Source organism: Panthera uncia, chromosome B1, assembly GCF_023721935.1.
Source record: "Panthera uncia isolate 11264 chromosome B1, Puncia_PCG_1.0, whole genome shotgun sequence".
NCBI classification, from domain to species: domain Eukaryota; kingdom Metazoa; phylum Chordata; class Mammalia; order Carnivora; family Felidae; genus Panthera; species Panthera uncia.
This window is the reverse complement of record NC_064811.1, coordinates 115,503,813-115,525,091: the sequence shown is the minus strand read 5'-3', so window position 1 is coordinate 115,525,091 and position 21,279 is coordinate 115,503,813. Positions and strand designations below refer to the sequence as shown.

The following is a 21,279-nucleotide window of genomic DNA, read 5'->3' as shown; positions in this document are numbered from 1 at the left end:
CCTCTAAGGTCTGGTGCTTTGCTGAGTTGTACGTGCGTGCAGCACAGGATACTGCGTATGGGAATTTCTGACCAAGTGATGGCTGCAGAGGCCACCATGTAAGGGCCCCAACGGGACAGGTTGAGCCTCCTTCTTCATAAGAAACTGGTTTATTCCAGATCAGGCCCAACCCTCCCACCCGCATACACACATGGGCCCTGGGTGGGTACTGTCCTCACTGGGCACTTAAGAGCCCTTGTGCCGGGACCTGCCCACCAGCCCCTCTCTGGTGATGGCCTGGTTGTAGCTCTTCTGGGAGTCCAGCGCTTCTTCCACCCCCACCTCCAGGTTGTCTTGGGTGATGAAATGTTTTTGCCTCCTCCTGCAGCTGCAGCACTTCCTGCTCCTTGAGCTGCACCGGCAGCCTTCTTCTGCACCTGCCGCTGCTTCTGCTCAGGCCCCTCCTGCCTCAGCCTCGCCAATGGCGCAGCCCGAGCAGCAGCTGGTTCTCGCTTGGTTCCAGGCCCTCAGGTCACGGTGCTCAGCGGTATCCCGCAGCATCTTGCGCTCTGCCGGGACCGCGCCCGGGCCTCGTGCACCTTCTTCTGCATCTCGGAAGCGAAGCGAACTCCAGCCCGGGCGGAGACGCGCGCAAAGTCGGCGCCCTCTGGGCGCGCCCGCTTCGACACACCACCCACCGGGCTGACGGCAGCCTCTTCCCTGTCACACACACCTGAGGGCGCGCACCGTCTGGCGGGACTCAACCGGATCCACCACGGGCGGGTCGCCACGCACCCCCTTGCACTTGGCCGGCGGGTCCTGGCGGGTCTTGTGGCCGCGCATGGGCAGCAGCAGCGGGGCTCGGAGGCCCGTACAGGGGCCCCGCACCCAGGCCTCCAAGAAGCTTACGTATTGTAACATGTCTGTGCTCCAGTCATGTCTTCCCGAATATACACCCTAAGTGGAGATTTAGCAATCACCTGATCTTTTCTTAAGCTTTTTTTTTTTTTTTTTTTAAATATTTATTTATTCTTGAGAGAAGGGGAGAGACAGAGCATGAGCAGGGGAGGGGCAGAGCGAGAGAGCCGCACAGAATCCGAAGCAGGCTCCAGGCTCTGAGCTGTCGGCACAGAGCCCGATGGGGGGCTTGAACCCACGAGCTGCGAGATCATGACCTGAGCTGAAGTCAGACGCTTAACCGACGAAGCCACCCAGGCGCCCCAAGCACCTGATCTTTTCAACACCTGGAAGATGTGGGTACTAGCCATTGGGCGTTCTCTTTTCAAACGGTAAATTTATCCCAATTTTATCTATTTTGGGGATGGGACCGAGACACTTTCTTAACTGTAATTCTTAGCACATTGAGTATTTGCCTTTTTCTCTGAGAAGAAACTTCAGACTGTAAATTCTTGGTTTGCATGTTACTTCTTTTCCTACAACGTGGTATGCTCAGTTTCATGGCCACTATGATTTGGGGCAGAGGGTATAGGGATTTTTAAGCACTCATTCATTTGTCTACCCAACACACACTTTTACTGAGCATCCCTTACTGCAGGCAGTGCTAGGTGCTTGGTGCACAACAGTGAGTGAACAAGACAGACAACAGAGCCTTATGAAATTTACATTCTAGTTCAGGGAAAAGACACAGATTAATAGGTCAGCAAAATCAATGGGACAATTACACAGTGTGGTCAATGCTATGAAGAAGGTAAGACCATGTGATAGAAAGTAACATTTGATTTGAGACTGAAGGATGACAATGAGCCCCCATGCGGAAAGAGCTGGGGCAGGGTACTGCCAGGGTAATGAATGGCCTTGGGGTGGGAAAATCAATGACTTTGAGGGACAGAAGGAGCCAGTGTGATGAAAGCCACATCACAACTGTCGAATAAAGAATTTTGATATTATTCTAAGAGCAATAGAAAGCCATCGGAGGCTAAGCAACAAAGAAACAATCTGATTGATGTTCTTAAATATAAAACACATTTAAAAACATAGCATATAAAACACAAAACATCTGGCTGGGTGGAGAAGGTGTTGTAAGGGGATATAGTATCAATGGAATCAGATTCTGTTGTTTCCCTAGTGACTTCCTAGTTGAAGGCAGCACCTTTTATGCAAACAGCAGGAGCAGGAAACTCCACTTTCTTTCTTTTTCTCTTCTCTTCTCTTCTCTTCTCTTCTCTTCTCTTCTCTTTTCTTCTCTTTTCTTTTCTTTCTTTCTTTCTTTCTTTCTTTTCTTTCTTTGTAAATTTACATCCAAATTAGTTAGCATATAGTGCAACAATGATTTCAGGAGTAGATTCCTTTATGCCCCTCACCCATTTAGCCCATCCCCCCTCCCACAACCCCTCCAGCAACTCTCTGTTTGTTCTCCATATTTAAGAGTCTCTTCTGTTTTGTCCCCCCACTGTTTTTATATTATGTTTGCTTCCCTTCCCTTATATTCATCTGTTTTGTATCTTAAATTCTTCATATGAATGAAGTCATATGATAATTGTCTTTCTCTAATTTTGCTTAGCATAATACCCTCCAGTTCCATTCACATAGTTGCAAACAGCAAGATTTCATTTTTTTTTTGATTGCTGAGTAATACTCCGCTGTATATATATACCACATCTTCTTTATCCATTCATCGTCGATGGACATTTGGGCTCTTTCCATACTTTGGCTATTGTTGATAGTGCTGCTATAAACATGGGGGTGCATGTGCCCCTTCGAAACAGCACACCCGTATTCCTTGGATAAATACCTAGTAGTGCAATTGCTGGGTTGTAGGGTAGTTGTATTTTCAGTTTTTTGAGGAACCTCCATACTGTTTTCCAGAGTGGCTGCACCAGTTTGCGTTCCCACCAGCAGTGCAAAAGAGATCCTCTTTCTCTGCATCCTTGCCAACATCTGTTTTTGCCTGAGTTGTTCATGTTAGCCATTCTGACAGGTGTAAGGTGGTATCTCATTGTGGTTTTGGTTTGTATTTCCCTGATGATGAGTGATGTTGAGCATTTTTTCATGTGTCAGTTGGCCATCTGGATGTCTTCTTTGAAGAAGTATCTATTTATGTCTTTTGCTCATATCTTCACTGGGTTATTTGTTTTTTGGGTGTTGAGTTTGATAAGTTCTTTATAGATTTTGGATACTAAGCCTTTGTCTGATATGTCATTTGCAAATATCTTCGCCCATTCCATTGGTTGCCTTCTACTTTTGCTGATTGTTTCCCTTGCTGTGTAGAAGCTTTTTATTTTGATGAGGTCCCAGTGGTTCATTTTTGCTTTTGTTTCCCTTGCCTCTGGAAACGTGTTGAGTAAGAAGTTGCTGCGGCCAAGCTCAAAGAGGTTTTTGCCTGCTTTCTCCTCAAGGATTTTGGTGCTTCCTGTCTTAACATTTAGGTCTTTCATCCATTTAAGTTTATTTTTGTGTATGGGGTAAGAAAGTGGTTCAGGTTCATTTTTCTGCATGCCGCTGTCCAGTTTTCCCAGCACCGCTTGCAGAAGAGACTGTGTTTATTCCATTGGATAGTCTTTCCTGCTTTGTCAAAGATTAGTTGGCCATACGTATGTGGGTCCATTTCTGGGTTCTCTATTCTGTTCCATTGATCTGTCTGTTTTGTGCCAGTACCATACCGTCTTGATGATTACAGCTGTGTAATACAGCTTGAAATCTGGAATTGTGATGCCTCCAGCTTCGGTTTTCTTTTTCAGGATTGCTTTGGCTATTTGGGGTCTTTTCTGGTTCCATACAAATTTTAGGATTGTTTTTTCTAGCTCTGTGAGGAATGCTAGTGTTATTTTGATAGGGATTTCTAGAAACTCTCCACTTTCAATTCCCCTCTTCATAACCGCAGGAGTCTTTTCTTTCTGGATCCCAGCGTTATGGAAAAGCCCCGTGTATGTGTGAGGAGAGCAGAGAGGTGATAGGAAGACTCGGGCTTCAGGGCCCTAAGGGCTGGGAGAGGTCTTACCTCCTTCTCCAGACTTTTCTAGACTTTGACCGTGGTTTACTGGGCTAATGGGAAGTGCCGGTTAATGGGTGATGACTTAATGATCCGGCCACAGGACCTGTGTCACAAGAACTGAGGAAATATCAGTTCATGGTATCAGTCCATGAAAATGACAGAGAATAGTGAAATATGAGCAAAATACCAGATGAAATTACCAAAAAAAAAAAAAAAATCAGCAAGTAGCAGGAAGAAGACCTCTAAGTCTTCTGAACCAGAAAAGAAGCATAAACGGAACTTAAAAAGCCTTGTCATCCCAAAAGTTTGATATAGAATAACTGTCTTCTCTGAAGTAAATTTACAGCAGTATCAGCAGTCTTTAGGATGAGAATATAATTTATTTATGTTTCTCTAATGTGCCCTCGCTTCCTGTCCAATTTATTCATGACAAGACTTTCTATTTTATAAACCTCAAAATAAAGATAGATTTAATCTTTTAAGAAGCCCATGTTTCTTAGAGTATTGAAAAGAAAAGTAAGATATTAGACATGTTTTCTTTACTCATTTTTTTTTTCCTTTTGAGGAGAGTACATTGAGAACCAATCCTTTCATTATAAAGTAATAAAGTAAAAATTTATATAAGTGTATATATAAATTCTTATATATGTGTATGTGTATATAAGCATCACTGTCTTTGTGTCTGTGTCTGTATCTATCATCCCCAACTAGATTATATTTTAATTCTGATAAAATATACAGAATATAAAGTTTACCTTAGCCGCTTTTAAGTATACATTTCAGTGGCATTAAATATATTTGTATTGTTATGCAACCTTACCACCATCTATCCCCAACTGGGTTTTTATTATTATTTTTTTAATGAAGGAAATAAGAACAATGTTCAGTAAAATTATCACACTGCCATGGCATTTGGGACAGGTATTAAAGCTGGATCTTTTTAAAAAATTTTTTTATAAATATATTTTTTATCACCACTCAACTTATTTTTTTAGTGCTTATTTATTTTTTAGACAGAGAGAGTGTGTGTGGGAGGGGCAGACAGAAAGGGGAATAGAGGATCCGAAGTGGGCTCTGTGCTGATAGCAGAGAGCCTGATTTGGGGATCGAACTCAGGAACCATGAGATCGTGACCTGAGCCAAAGTCACATGCTTAACCTACTGACCCGCCCAGGTGCCCTGGGATCTTATTTTCCATATTCTTAAAATTAACCCTCCAGAGTGTCAGATAAAACCATTTATTTAAAACCTACGTTGTCTAGGTGGCTCCTAAAGAAATACAAATGACAAGACAACCATGAGCACATCAACCTCATCAGTAATTAAAGAAGCAAGGCAATAACTGCTACCAAAAAAAAAAAAAAAGAAAATCCTGATCCTTTTTCACATATCAGATTGGCAAAGAGGGGAAAAAAAGAATGATAATATCCTGTGTATCCAACGTGATGGTGGAAAAATGCATTTTTGTGGGATGTGGTTTGACCCTATGTATCAGAATTTTAAATGAACACACCAGCCATCTTTCTCTTAGGACATAATTCTAAGGAGTTAATCACACAGATGTGGTAAGATACATATGCACAAGGATGTTCACCACAGTGTTGTTTATAGAATTAAAACACTGGAAACACTTTAGTTTTTTGTCTAAAGTATCAGATTGAGCTACGTAAATTATGATATATTTACACCACGAAAGGTCTTGTCATTATAAATGAACATACAGATCTACATTGATGTAGAAAGATTTATATCACATATGGCTGAATGAAAGAGATGGTTACAGACGGGCATGCATAGTATGATTCAATTTTTATAAAAATGTGTATTTAAATATACATGTGTGTGTTTGTGTGTAGGTAGACAATGGATAGATATCTGAGCAGTTCTTCACTACAGTGTTAACAGTCTTGATTGGTTAGATTTGCTTCCTATTTCTATTCTCTATTATATGATTTTTTTTTTTTTTTACTACAAGTATGTTTTTAGTTTTTACTATAAGAAAAAAAACTCTTCCACTTTGGAATAAAATTAAATACATCATCAAGTTTAAAAATAAATAGAATAAAAGGAGAGGAATAAGTACAACTCTGCAAACACAAATTTGATAACGTAGATGGAACGACCATTCCTTAAAAAACACAAACAATCACAGTTCATCCAATCTGAAATAGGTAATTTGAATACCTCTATAACTATTAAGGAAGTTAAATTCATAATGTAAGTATTTACAAGAAAGAAATCTACAAACCTGGATAATTTCACTGGAGAATTCTACCAAACATTTAAAACGAATGAACACTGGGCACCTGGATGTCAGTCAGTTGAGGGTGGAGCCTGCTTGAGATTCTCTCTGTCTGCCCCTCTCTCCACTCACAAGCTCTCTCTCTCTCTCTCTAAAAAAAAAAAAAAAAAAAAAAAAAATGAATAAAAATTTTATGCAATTTCTTTTTTTTTTTAAGTATTTAATTTTGAGAGAGAGCAAGAGAGAAAGAGCTAGAGAGAGAACACGCAAGAGTGCTTGCTCAAGTGGATGAAGGGTAGCGAGAGGGAGAGAGGGAACCACAAGCAGGCTCTGAGCTGTCAGCACAGAGCCCTACTTGGGGCTCAATCTCACAAATGGTGATGGTGAGATCAAGACCTGAGCTGAAATCAAGAGTTGGATGTTTAACTGACTTAGCTACCCAGGTGCCCCTCTTTTTTTTTTTTTTTTTTTTTTAATTTTATGCATTTTCTTTAGAAGAAGAGGAAACACTTCATGATTCATTTTGTGAAGCTAGTATTATCTTATACCAGAACCAGATAAAGACAGTACAAAAAAGAAAAGTATAGACCCATATCCCTAATGAATATAAATGCAAAGCTCTTTTTTTTTTCCCAAAATTTTATTTAAATTCAAGTTGGTTAACATATAGTATAATATTGGTTTCAGGAGTAGAATTTAGTGATTCATCACTTGCGTATAACATCCAGTGTTCATCATAACAAGTGCCCTCTTTAATACCCACTGCCCATTTAGCCCACCCCCCCCACCCACTTCCTTCCATCAACCCTCAGGTTGTTCTCTATCAGTAAGAGTCTCATGGTTTGCTTCTCTTTCTCTTTTTTTCCCTTCCCCTATGTTCATCTGTTTTGTTTCTTAAATTCCACTATGAGTGAAATAATATGGTATTTGTCTTTCTCTGACTGATTTTGCTTAGCATAATACATTGTAGCTCCATCCATGTTGTTGCAAATGGCAAGATTTCATTCTTTTTGATGGCTAATATTCCATTGCATATATATATATACACACACACACACACACACACACACACATATATGCATATGTACATACATACCACATCTTCTTTATACATTCATCAGTCGATGAATGGGCTCTTTCCATAGTTTGGCTATTGTTGATAATGCTGCTGTAACCATCGGGGTGCATGTGCTCCTTCAAATCTGTATTTTTTATCCTTTGGGTAAATACCTAGCACTGCAGCTGCTAGGTCATACGGTAGTTCTATTTTTAACTTTTTGAGGAACCCCATACTGTTTTCCAGAGTGCCTGCAGCAGTTTGCATTCCCACCAATATTGTAAGAGGGTTCCCCTTTCTCCACATCCTCACCAACACATGTTGTTTCCTGTGCTACTAATATTAGCTATTCTGACAAGTGTGAGGTGTTATCTCATCATGGTTTTTATTTGTATTTCCTCAATGATGAGTGATGTTGAGCATCTCTTCAGGTGTCTGTTATCCATCTGAATGTCCTCTTTGGAAAAACGTCTATTCATGTCTTCTGCCCGTTTCTTAACTGGATTATTTGTTTTTTTTGGGTATTGAGCTTGATAAGTTCTTTATAAATTTTGGGTACTAACTCTTTATCCAATATGTCATTTGCAAATATCTTCTCTCGTTCTATAGGCTGCCTTTTAGTCTTATTGATTGTTTCCTTCACTGTGCAGAGTATTTTTATCTTGATGAAGTCCCAATAGTTCATTTTTGCTTTTGTTTCCCTTGTCTCCAAAGATATGTCTAGTGAGAAGTTGCTATGGCAGAGGTCAAAGAGATTGCGGCCTGTGTTCTCCTCTATGATTTTGATGGTTTCCTATCTTACATTTAGGTCTTTCATCCATTTTTAATTTATTTTTGTGTATGGTATAAAAACGTGGTCAGGTTTCATTCCTCTATAGATGTAAAACTCTTTTTTTTTTTTTTTAAATTTTTTTTTAACGTTTATTTATTTTTGAGACAGAGAGAGACAGAGCATGAACGGGGGAGGGTAAGAGAGAAGGAGACACAGAATCCGAAACAGGCTCCAGGCTCCAAGCTGTCAGCACAGAGCCTGACATGGGGCTCGAACTCACGGACTGTGAGATCATGACCTGAGCCAAAGTCGGCTGCTTAACCGACTGAGCCACCCAGGCGCCCCTAGATGTAAAACTCTTTAACAAAATATTAGCAAATAGATTTCAGCAGTATATACAATATTGTACAAAGACTTATTTATTCTAGAGATGCAATGAGAATCATCTAGCGATGAAAATGAATCAAATATAATCTACCATGCTAACAAGCTAAAGAAAATCACATAATTACATTAATTGATGCAGAAAGAGCATTTCACAAAATTTAACACCCATTTATGATAAAAATTCTCAGAAAAAATAGGAATAGGTGAGAACTTCCTCAAGTGGATAAAGAACATCTACGAAAAACTTACAGCTAACATTATACATAATGGTGAAAAAGTGCATGCATGCTTTACCCCTGTATTAGTTTGCTAGAACTGCCATAACAAAGTACCAGACTCAGTGGCTTAAATAACAGAAACTTATTTTCTCACAATTCTAGAAGCTATAGCAAAGTGTTAACAGGGGCGATTTCTTATGAGGCCTCTCTCCTCGGCTTGCAGATGTCCATCTTCTATGGTGTCTTAACATAGTCTTGCCTCTATGAGTCTGTGTCCTGATCTCTTCTTAAAAAATTTTTTTTCCTAATGTTTATTTTTGAGAGAGAGAGACAGAGCACTAGCAAGGGTGGGGCAGAGAGAGAGGGAGACACAGAATCTGAAGCAAGCTCTAGGCTCTGAGCTGTAATCACAGAGCCCAACATGGGGCTTGAAGTCATGAACTGTGAGATCATGACCTGAGCTGAAGTCCTAACCGCTTAACCAACTGAGCCACCCAGGCACCTGTTGTCCTTAATCTCTCCTAATAAGGATATTAGTCATATTGGATTAGGGCCCACCCTAAGTATCTCATTTAATTTTTTTACAAATTTAAAGACCCTGTGTCCACATAAAGTCACATTCTGAGGTTCTGAAGATTAGGAATTTAGTATAGGAATTGTGGCGGGGGGGGGGACCACAATTTTGGCCCATAACACTCCCCAGTTTTGGGAACAAGGCAAATATACCTACTTTCACCACTTTTATTCAATTATAGTACTAGAAATTTCAGCCAGGACAATAAGAGAGGAGAAAGAAGTAAAATGCATACAGATGCAAAGGAAGAAATAAAATTGTCCCTATTTGCAAATAATATGATTTTCTCGGTCCTAAGAAATCTACAAAAAACCTCCTGGAACTAATAAATGAGTTTAAATATTTACATGATACAGTGTAAACACTCAAAAATCAATTGTATTTCTGTATGTGAGCAATGAACATGTAGACACTGAAATTAAAAATACTATGCCATTTACAGCTGCTTAGGAAAAAAAGTAATACTTAAGTGTAAATCTCATAAAACATGTACAGGATATGTATGCTGAAAACGACACAAAGCTGAAGAAAGAAGTCAAAACAAACCAAATAAATGGAGAGGCATATGTTCATGGATTGGAAAACTCAGCATAGCAAAGATGACAATTCTCCCCAAACTGATAGAAAAATCTAATGCAATTCCTATCAAAATCTCATTGAGACTTACTTTTTTCAATACAGATAAGGTTATAATTTATGAGAAAAGGCAAAGAAATTGAAATAACTAAAGCAATTTTGGAAAAGAATACAGTGGGACAAATCAGTCTATCCAATTTCAAGACTTCTTATGTAGCGATATTAATCAAGACCGTACAGCACTGGTAGAAAGCAGACAATTGATTAAAGGAACAAAATGAAGAGCCCGGAATAAAACCCACAGGAAAATGTCAACTGATTTTTGACAAAGATGCAAAAGCAAGTCAATAGAGGAAAGGTAGCTTTTTCAACAAATGATAGTAGAGGAATTGGATATCCATGGACAGAAAAACGAACCTTGACCTGCCTTACACCTTACATAAAAATCAACTCAAAATAGATCACAGACTTAAGTGTAAACTATACAATTATAACATTTTAGAAAAATAGGAGAAAATCTTCAAGATCTATGGCTAGGCAAAGGGTTCTTAGACTTGACAATAAAAATGCCATCCTGGAGAAGTAAGGTTGATAAATTGGACTTCATCAAAATTAAGACTTTTGTTCTATGAAAGATTCTGTTAAGAGGATGAAAAGACGAGCCCAGAATGGGAGAAAATACTTCCAAACCATATATCCTGCAAAGGACTAGTACCTAGAATACATAAAGAACTCTCAAAATTCAATTGTAAAAAAGCAAACAATCCAGTTAGAATATGGGCAGAATATATGAAGAAACAGGGGCGCCTGGGTGGCTCAGTCGGTTGGGCAACCAACTTCACTCAGGTCATGATCTCACGGATTGTGGGTTCGAGCCCTGCATCGGGTTCTGTGCTGACACCTCAGAGCCTGGAGCCTGCTTCAGATTCTGTGTCTCCCTGTCTCTCTGCCCCTCCCCCACTCATGTTCTATCTCTCTCTTTCAAGAGTAGAAAAACATTAAAAAATTTTTTAAAATATATATGAAGAAACATTTCACCAAAGAAGATATATAGATGGCAAATAAGCACATGAAAATATTGTCAATGGCATTGGCTATTAGGGAAATGCAAATTAAAATCACAATGAAATATCATTACATGCCTATTAGCATGGCTAAAATGGGGCACCTGGGTGTCTCAGTGGGTTAAGCGTCCAACATCGGCTCAGGTCATGATCTCGCAGTTCGTGGGTTTCTGCCCATGTCAGGCTCTGTGCTGACAGCTCAGAGCCTGGAGCCTGCTTCGGATTCTATGTCTCCCTCTCTCTGCCCCTCCCCTGCTTGCACTCTGTCTCTCTTTCAAAAATTAGCAAGTATTAAAAAGAAAAAAAAGAATGGCTAAAATAAAAACTAGTGGCAACACCCAATGTTGGCAAGGATGGGAAGAAGCTGGATCTCCCATACATTACTGGTGAGAATATAAAATATCACAGCCACTCATTCTGGAAAATCATATGGCAGTTTCTTGTAAAACTAAACATACAGCTGCCATACAAACCGGCAACAGTACTCCTGGGCATTTATTCCAGAGAAATGAAGACTTGTGTACAAAAATCTATACATGAATGATTACAGCAGCTTTATTAGTAATAGTCCAAATCTGGAAACAAGCCAGATGTTCTCCAAAAGGTAAATGGTTAAACACACAGTGATACATTCACACCATGGAATACTGCTTAGCAACACAAACAGAAAACTATTGATTCACACAACAACCTGGATGAAATCTCTGGAGAACTAAATCCCTAAAGATTATATACTGTGTGATTCCATTTACGTAGCATTCTGTACTGTTGTCCTTATAGAAATACCAGATTAATGGTTGCTAGGGGTTAAGGAGGGAGGGGAGTGGATGCGACTATAAAAGGCTACCATGAGGGACCCTTGTGGTGGTGCAGCTGTTCTGTATCTCGACGGCATCGTTGTCGGTATCCTGGTTGCGATATTGTAATTTAGTTTTGCAAGATGCTACCACTGGGGGAGCTGGGTAAAGGCCACACAAGGTCTCTGTGTATTATTTCCTACAACTGCATGTACATTTATAATTACCTCAAAAAGAAAAGTTTAATTAAAAAAAAAAACAAAAATCTGCTTGTTCTGTTCTCTGGTTCCCCTTTCGTGGCATTTGCTTTGACCTATGAGGGAGGCCTTGTTCTTATTTTCTTCCTGTGCCCCGGGAACTGTGTCAGTTCATCAGAAAGTGTTTCTGATGACTCTTCCAAATATGTCAGCCTGTATGGGAGGAAGCACAAACATTTCCGTAGCAGATTTCTGTGATTTCTGTGGTTAAAATTGACAACAGGGACGTTAACGAATTACAACATGAATTCTCAAGGGAGAATCCATGTGGAAAAAAATTAGAGTTTAGAGCTCTCTGTTATGTTCCCTACAGCTTGAGAGGAAGCCAGTGGAGAAGAAGTCAGTAAACAACTCTAAGTGGATTTGCAGCATTTTGCAAACTTACTGTGGCTTCTTCTTCGTCCTCTCCCTTGCTCGTGCCCCACTGGAGGATGCATTTGAATTTAGATGGATATCTGTAAAAAATCTATCTTTCCAGCTCACTTTTGGATTGCTTCTTTGTATTCGTTGCCTTTTTTCTTTTTCTATCAGTATTTGAATTTTTAATAATTTTTTTTTACCTTTATTTTTGAGAGACAGAGAGAGATAGGGTGCAAGTGGGGGAGGGGCAGAGAGAGAAGGAGACACAGAATCTGAAGCAGGTTCCAGGCTCTGAGCTGTCAGCACAGAGCCTGACGTGGGGCTCGAACCCAAAAGCTGTGAGATTATGACCTGAGCTGAAGTTGGGCGGTTAACCACCTGAGCCACCCAGGCGCCCCCAGTATTTGAATTTTTAAAATTAAAGAATATATACGTACATATATGCATATATGTATTTTAATGTTTATTTATTTTTGAAGGGGGGGAGGGACAGAGAGCGATGGGGAGAGAGGATCTGAAGTGGGCTCTGTGCTGACATCAGAGAGTCCAATGTGGGGCTCGAACCCAAGAACCGTGAAATCATGACCTGAAGTTGGACGCTTCACCAACTGAGCCCCCTGGGCGCCCTGTTTGTTTGTTTTAATAACCAAAAAGGAATTCATGTTTATTGATTGCCAACATGTTGTGCTAAGCATTTTACGTTTGTTATTTAATTCTCTTGGCAGGGTAGTCACGATTTCTCCCGTTTTTCTAGATGAAGAAATTCAAGCTCAGACAGGTTATGTGACTTCTCCAAAGGTCAGACGACCAGTAAACGTCAGAGGCAGCTTAATGACACAGGTCTACCCGGCTCCAGCGGGTAGAGTCATAAGCGGTTTCTTTGATGAGGAAGAGTATCTATGGCCAAATGAAATTTTCTCTCTTGATTTGCTTATGGCATTTATACTGATGTGCTTTAAGTCATCGATTCTAGCACCAGAGCAAACCCAGGTGCAAGCTCTCTGGTTTACAGAGAAGGAAACTGAGTGCTCAACATTGCACAGTGAGAGTCAATTAGAGCTCAGAGCAACTGTTTCTAGTCCAGTGCCCTTTTTAGGTCAGCATGTTGCTACAGGAAGAATACTGGGTTTATTTTCCATGCTCATAACCTCTTTATGTAGAGGAAAGCCTGGCCTAGTGCTTAAGATCACAAACTCTGAAATCGCCTGGCTCCACCTCCAGGATATGTGACTTGAAACAAGCTGTTAACTCCGTAAGGCCTGTTTCCTCTTCTGTAAACTGGGATAATAACAGTACCAACCTCCTAGGACCGTGGTGACAATTAGATGAAATATTGCAAGGAAGTTCTTAGGATAGAGTCCGGCCCACAGCAAACATCGGGTAAGCTTTAGCCAGTATAGTATTTAAGTAACGGGTTTGCCAGGGTGTCATAAAGAGGGGCCAAGTACTCATGGTGATGGTTTATTTCTAAGGCACTGGAGCCAGGTAGACCTGTGTCGTTAAGCCGCCTCTGACATTTACTGGTCGTCTGACCTTTGGAGAAGTCACATAACCTGTCTGAGCTTGAGTTTCTTCATCTAGAAAATGGGGGAAACAGTACCTACCTTGCCGAGAGAATTAAATAACGCACATAAAATGCTTAGCACGACGTACTTGCACTCAATAAATAGGAGTTCGTTTTCCCTTTTTGCTTGTTGAGACAGTTATGTAGCTTTCAGTTTGAAATGCTATCTTCTGAGGCACCTGGGTGGCTCAGTCGGTTAAACATCCAACTTCGGCTCGGGTCATGATCCCATGGTTGGTGAGTTCGAGCCCCGTGTGGGGCTCTGCTCTGACCACGGAGCCCGCTTTGGATTCTGTGTCTCCCTCTCTCTACCCCTCACCCGCTCACACTCTCTCTCTCAAAAAGACAAACATTAAAAAAAAAAAAAAAAGAAATGCTGTCTTCTGGCTGCCAGGTGGCTTCAGGGTTCAGTCACTATGAATGTGGTCATGGTTTAATCTGGAACAAAAGTAGCTCCCAAACTCCCTCCAAAGAGGGGAACATGTTTTATGTCAACCATGCTTTAGAACGTATGCGATATCCATCTCATAAGTGATGTTTTGGTTGTTGTTTTAATGCTTCAAGGGAAGCAGCTGCAACCACCTGAAAGGTCCGGCTGTAGACGAACGTCAGGGCTTTGGGCTCATAAAACATCGGGTTGGAGTGCTACAGAGATGTGCACTAGCTGTGGACTCTGGGGACTGTGGGACTCTAGTCACCGTTGCTCATTCAGGGGAGATTAGAGAGAGAAACATAGCCCTTGAAGGGCTGCTGTGAGTATCAAGCTGTATATAATACACGGAAAAGTGGGACACCTGGGCGGCTCAGTCTGTTAAGCATCTGACTTTGGCTCATGTCATGATCTCATGATCTCGAGTGTTTGAGCTCTGTGCTCGCAGCCTGGAGCCTGCTTCAGATTTTGTATCTCCATCTCTCTCTGCCCCTCCTAGACTCCCATTCTGTCTTTCTCTCTCTCAAAAATTAGTAAACGTTTAAAGAAATTAGAAAAAAACCACAGAAATGTAATTATAGCTACTATATATTGAGCATTTATTATGTGCCACACATTGTTCTAATTATTGCATTTAATTATCACGGACATTCTGGGGGTGTGTAGGTACAATCACCACCATTTTGTGGATTAAAAACTCAGGCACGAAGACTTTGTTACCTGCCCAAGATCACACAGCTGGTTAAGCTGTAGAGTCTGGATTTAAACACTATCATTGTGGTTCCAAAGTGTAAGCAATTAGCTGCCAGGCTTTACTGTCACATTGGCACATAATAAGTAATAAATAAATATTAGTTTCCCATTCTTTCACCAAAGATAAGCTTGTTGAACTGGGAACCACTTTCAGAGTTGGGGAAAATGGTGTCTCCCCTCAGCCCCCTCCTCATCAGAAGGAGTGAGCCTAGGAACTTACTAATTAATAAAGAGTGTACTTTTTTTGTATTTAATGGTGCAATAATAAACTCTAGGGGCACAGAAGAATTTTCAGCTGGTACTCAATAAAATATGTATTTCTAACATTTTTATGGAAAAATTTTAAACCAAAGCCAATGGGGAAGGAACGATTGTAAAAATCAAGGTAGATAAAAAAGTTACAGGAAAGGGAATGAATATTTTCTGAGCATCTGTTATATCCTGAGCCCTATGCAGGATGATTCCCAACCTGGTTTTGTTTAATTTTCATAACATTCCTAAGAGATGGAGATTGGGCTGGTATATGAATGAGGGAACTGTGGTTCATGAAGGTGGAGGAACTTGCCCAAGCTCACATATCTGAAGAGAGTTGGAGCCAAGATTCAAACCAGTCATGTCTGAGTCTTCAGCTAATGGCTTCCACTCCATGTCTGCCTCTGTTCCAGGAATCCCATGGCCATATTCCTAACGACTCTGCTAAGATTTGCAACTCATCAAGTGTCCTTGGCTGGAATTTTCAGTGCCTGTGCACGGGTTATTCCCAGAAGACCTTGCTCCTAAGTACAGCTGCTGAATGAATGGGTGCAGGAGAAGGTTCTCCTCCCCTCAGGGCCAGGACAAGGTCTTAGCTTGCACTGACATTCTACTGTTTCCTCTGAATTGAGCAGGGGTCCAACTTGGGACTTAGCTCTGTTCCTCTGAAATGCACACAGCCCGGGGTAAATGGAGGGCCCACCTGGAAGGCCATACAGGGGACTATTTATATGAGCCACCAAGGAGGATTCTGGCAAAGAATTTGTCCTAAGGTTAGAGTCAAGGCATACCAGTATGATCTAATCCTTTGCTTCCAGATCAGAGGGGAGAGATGTTTGTCTTTTTGCCAACCCCAAGCACTCTCATCTTGAGCCATAGGGAGCAAAGGCTGGGAGTAGAAATGGAAAGAATGGTTTGACTAAAATTTCTGTGTTTGGGACCCATGTATTATGCATATCAACACCAAAGTGGGTCTGAGGAGTGTGGAGGCCTCAGCAGCACATTGCTGCAGGGAGCCAGCACCCAACAGGAAGAACTTGAGATATCTAAGGAGAGACGAGGAGCCTCAAGGGTGAGTACATGGGAAACACACCCTGGAATCCCCGGAGCCCTGGAAGGAGAGGGGAGGGAGGTGTGTTGAACTGAATTTGAAGGACCCACTCCAGCAAGTGGGGTAGATTCAAAGAAATAGTTTTGATATTATACTGATCCCATTTCTATTCCCAGGTTGGTATGTTGAAGAAACGTTGGGTTAGGATATGCTATTAGAATGCCTCTTATCTCCAGAGATATAATTTATGACCTCTCAATCTAATCTGGAGGAGACATCTCACAGATGCTAATTAAACAATTGGACAAATATGTAGTTTCAAACTGAGATAAGTCCTATGAATGGGAAGTTACAAGGTGCCCTGCTGGTGTATAAAGGAGAATCTGAGTGGCCTGGGGGAGGGGTGAGAGAATAAAAAGGAGATTTCCCAGGGGTGTGATGTATGCATGAGGAATGGTGCAAAGATCCTGAAGCAGATGTAAAGAGGTCAAATAAATTACAAACTATGAGAAGGGCAGCAGGACAGGATTCATGGGATGTTTCTTCTCTGATCTACATTTTAAGGCACAGAGTTGCATTTATAAAAACAGAAGCTTGTGCTTGAAGGGTCTGTCTTGAGTTGGTCAGCTTTGCCTTTCAATGTACATGGACTAGGGGCATCCAATAACCCAGACTCTATGCCTCATTTGCCATCAAGTTATATGAGTTTAAGCAGATTTCATAACCTCCATTCTTCTACATATAGAGAAGGGCAGAGAAAGGAGTGGAGTCTGCCAGATGGCGTCTACAAGTCGTTCTGGTGCTTAAAAAAAAAAAATCTAATAGCAGGTTTTAAAGAGGCCTCTGATATGTAACTTGTAGAGAAAGAAAGTTAAATTCCTTTAACTTCAGAATTCCTTAGAAGTATCCAGTCTTCCCTGTTGACTCTCCGAATTGACCTTAGGAGAATAGAGCTTGTTTTACAATCACGTGAGAGCTCATTCTTTGATTGAACACATGTTGTCATTCATCACTTCACATCTGGTCCAGGTGCTGAGTATTCAAAGGAGGGTAGGATGTGTCACTACCTCCACCAAATACCCAGTCCACCGTCAACTTGGAGGACAAACGTATTATCAGGTAATTACCATATAAAGTGATAAATGCTTTGCTGGAGATATACAGAAGGTGTTCAAAGCAACTGGAGGAAGGCCACCTGATGCACGTGTGACAATAATATAGGTGGTTACACTGGGGGTCTAAAAAATTGATGTGTCAAACATAGTAGATGCTTCATGAATAGATGTGATTGAACAATGAATAAATTGTATTGCTGTTATTTTACTTCAAATGGTTAGATGGCCGATTCTAAGACCCCTATTATTGTTCGTTCATCTCATAAAAGGAAAAAATTAATAATGGTTGCAATTGTTATGATTCTGAAGAGTACTCAGGTGCTTTACATACCCACATGGGTAATGTTTGCCTGCACCGTGTTTTTTCCCCTAACTTTTCATTAGGTGATTGTTTCTACTATGAATTTTTCCTCCCAGAGACTAGAAAGACTGCTCTTGGCCATTTTCAGCTTATTGCATTAAATTGTGTTAGAAAGGAATGAGTTCAATATATATAACACAAGATACAGGTGGAAGACTAAAACCTGGGGGAGAGAAATTCAATAAAAGTTTCCTCCCCAAGGATGGGAGCACCAGAGGGGGTGATATGAGTCTGTGAAATGATGCAGTCATTACCGAGCTTGGAGATAGCAAGGTTGGAAAGATTGGAGTTTTTCCCTCGCCCTTTAATTTGTTCTGAACACTTGCTGTAGTAAAAAATGGGATTGGAAGCCCTAAGTGCAAATCATCAACTTCAGAAGAAAAATGTTACTTTTATGCTGTCCATTAAACCATTTACCTGCTCCATATGCTCCAGCGCTTACCAGAGAAAGAGGATTTTGCCCAATGAAAATTGAGAGCACATTTCTGAAAAATTGTTTTCCATAAATCTTGCAAATTACTGTGCTCAAATATTCTAGGTTGTAGCCAGACCGATCTCTGGGGAGCGATTATCAGGGAAATAACCATGAACAGCAATAAGATTTCGCACAGATCTGACTAGCAACACCAGCATGTGACCTTTCGGTGCAGAAGGCATTCATGTGGGCTCGTCTGAGTTGCCAGGAGCACTGTAATTAATGGGGCACCAGAGAATGGCTTCTTCTCTATGAGCTGCTAATTAGTCCTCCCAGAGACACATATCCTGAACCAGAGCTAGGGTGTCATGTTCTGATCCTGCTTGGGGAGTGGAATTGGATGAGTGTGTAGGGCTACACTGACTAAATCCCAGGACCACACTGCTGGGTCCCACTGGAGGAAAACTATGATTCCCATACTTGAGTAATACCGACAGTTTCTACTTTTCTCCTTTTGGATGGAGGGATGCATGATTTCATCAGCAATACCATGAGTATCAAATATACTGAATGGTTTTGCGCTCACAGATCATTTTGCTGCTTCTTCGTTTTTTGTTTTTTGTTTTTGTTTTCGTTTTGTTTTTCAAGTAGGCTCCACATCTAATGTGGGGATCAAACTCACAACCCTGAGATCAAGAGTTGCATGCTCTACCGACTAAGCCGGCCAGGGACCCCCAGTTTCCTTTTCACTACATGATGTTTTGGGTAGATAGTGTGACATGGAGAACGATACCAGCCACAGTCAGGGGGAGGTGGAAACCTACCTCCAGGGTTGCCATGAAAGGTTGGACAGGTTACGCCCTGCACAAGGATGCCAGTGGAAGGGTTGAGTGGAGCCTGAATCTAGCCCACTGTCCACCTACTCCGCATGTGTCTCTGTGCACATTGGAACCCAGCCATTCTGGCTCCAGAGTTGGAATTTAAATTCTTGACGACACTCCGTATGGCCCTTATAAACTGATAGTGTACTGGAAACCCTGGAAACCAGCTTTGTCATTTACCAGTTAGCAGTCATCAAAGCCTTAGGAGAATATGAAGGTTGAAGGAAATCTTTTATTCTTGTTATTTTTTTTATTTTATCATTAAAAAAATGTTTTAACATTTCTTTTTGAGAGACAGAGACAGAATGTGAGCGGGGGAGGGGCAGAGAGAGAGAGGGAGACACAGAAGCCGAAGCAGGCTCCAGGCTCTGAGCTTTCAGCACAGAGCTCCATGCAGGGCTCAAACCTACGAACTATAAGATCATGACCTGAGCCAAAGTCGGACGCTTAACCGACGGAGCCAACCAGGTGCCCCTTATTATTATTTTATTATTTATTATTTTTATTTGAGAGAGAGAGAGGGAGGGAGAGAGTGGGGGAGGGGCAGAGAGAGAGGTGGACAGAGGATCTGAAGAGGGCTCTGTGCTGATAGCAGACAACCTGAAGCGGGGCTCAAACTCACAAATGTCCTGAGCTGAAGTCCGATGCTTAACCGACTGAGCCACCCAGGTGCCCCTGAAGGAAACCTTTTAAAACCAAAAAGTGAGTTAGATACTAGGATAGTGCCTGTGACTGGTATTTCCTGAAGAAAGAATCATCCACCCTAGTATGCATACCATGTTTTCCTTCTCCCATTCAGTAAAAAGGTCTATAAGTAAACAGATGGGATTGTTTATTCACATATCTTCCAGGGAGACGTGAAGATCTGGTTCACCCGGGTAAAGGTTGCATCGTAACTGATGTTTTAACATGAGCGAGAGCAAATTCTGCCGAATCAGTCTTCTTAGAACAACGCCGTGTCCTTGGCAAGCCTGCGCTGGAGACACTGTGGGCTTTCGAAGCAGAGCCTTAGCCTCAGCCCTTTCCCTCTGAGGGAACTTCAGCTTATTACTTAGCTTCTGAGCTGCAATTTCCTTATCTGTAATATGCCTTCTTCTCAGAGTTGTTAGAATTAAATAAACAGGTAAAACCTCTAGCACAGAGCCTGGAGCCACATAATAGGCTCTCAATCAATGTTAGTCTTCCCACCCCCTCTTAAAATTCTTTAATGATTTCTTGGGATGCCTGGGTGGCTCAGTCAGTTAAATGTCTAACTCTTGATTTTAGCTCAGGTCATGATCTCACGGTCCATGAGTTCAGGCTCTATGCTGACGGTGAGGACCCTGCATGGGATTCTCTCTTCTCTTCCCCAGCGCTCTCTCTCTCTCTCTCTGTCTCACTCAAAATAAATAAACTTAAAAAAAATCTTGAATGATTTCTGTATTAGTTTCCTAAAACTGCCATAACAAAGTACCACAAACTCAATGGCTTAAAACAACAACTTATTCTTACAGTTTTGGAGGCCAGAAGTCCAGAATCAAGGTATAGGCCATGTTCCGTCTAACGCCTTCCTCGCCTTTTCCAGCTCCTGCTGACCTCGGATGTTGCTTGGGCTGTGGCAGCAAAACTCTGTCTCATCACAGTCCTCCCTCAGTGCCTGTATCTTCACTTGATCTTGTCTCTGTATGTCTGTATCCAGATTTTCCTTTTCTTTGACGAGGTCAGTCATAGTGGGTTAGGGCTCATCCTAATAACCTCATCTTCACTTGATTACATCTGCAAAGACCCTATTTCTGAATTGGGTCACATTTGTAGGTCCCAGGGGGGTTGAGTGTCAACACCTCTTTTTGGAGGACACAATTCAAGCCATGCCCTTTTCGCGTCATTGTAGGAAAATCATAATTTATAGTTGTTTAATAACTTTAGAGTTATTTCTACCCTCGGAGATAGGACTTTATATTTTTTGTAAAGGGGGGACATTTCCATTAAATCTAGGTGGCGGTTTTGTTATAGGAGGTGAACATATCAACTTAGGTTTGGTGCAAAATTCTTTTGTTTTGGGAAATAACATGAGAAGGTACCATTTTTCTTTTAAGATTTCACCACAGTCACTTTTCCATGTTGGAACATGGGTTTTGTAGTTTTCATAATTGATATATGATCTAGTTGATGTACCATAATTTATTTTCTGCTTGCTGGATAAATTATAAGTGTCAAATCAAGAATGTCTGGATTGAGGGGCG

At 41.2% G+C, this 21,279-nt stretch overlaps 1 pseudogene; it reads right to left on the bottom strand.

Annotated features, from left to right (window-relative positions):
• Positions 1-225: 225 nt before the first annotated feature.
• Positions 226-20,765, bottom strand: LOC125922431 (28S ribosomal protein S26, mitochondrial-like; annotated as a pseudogene).
• Positions 20,766-21,279: the final 514 nt, after the last annotated feature.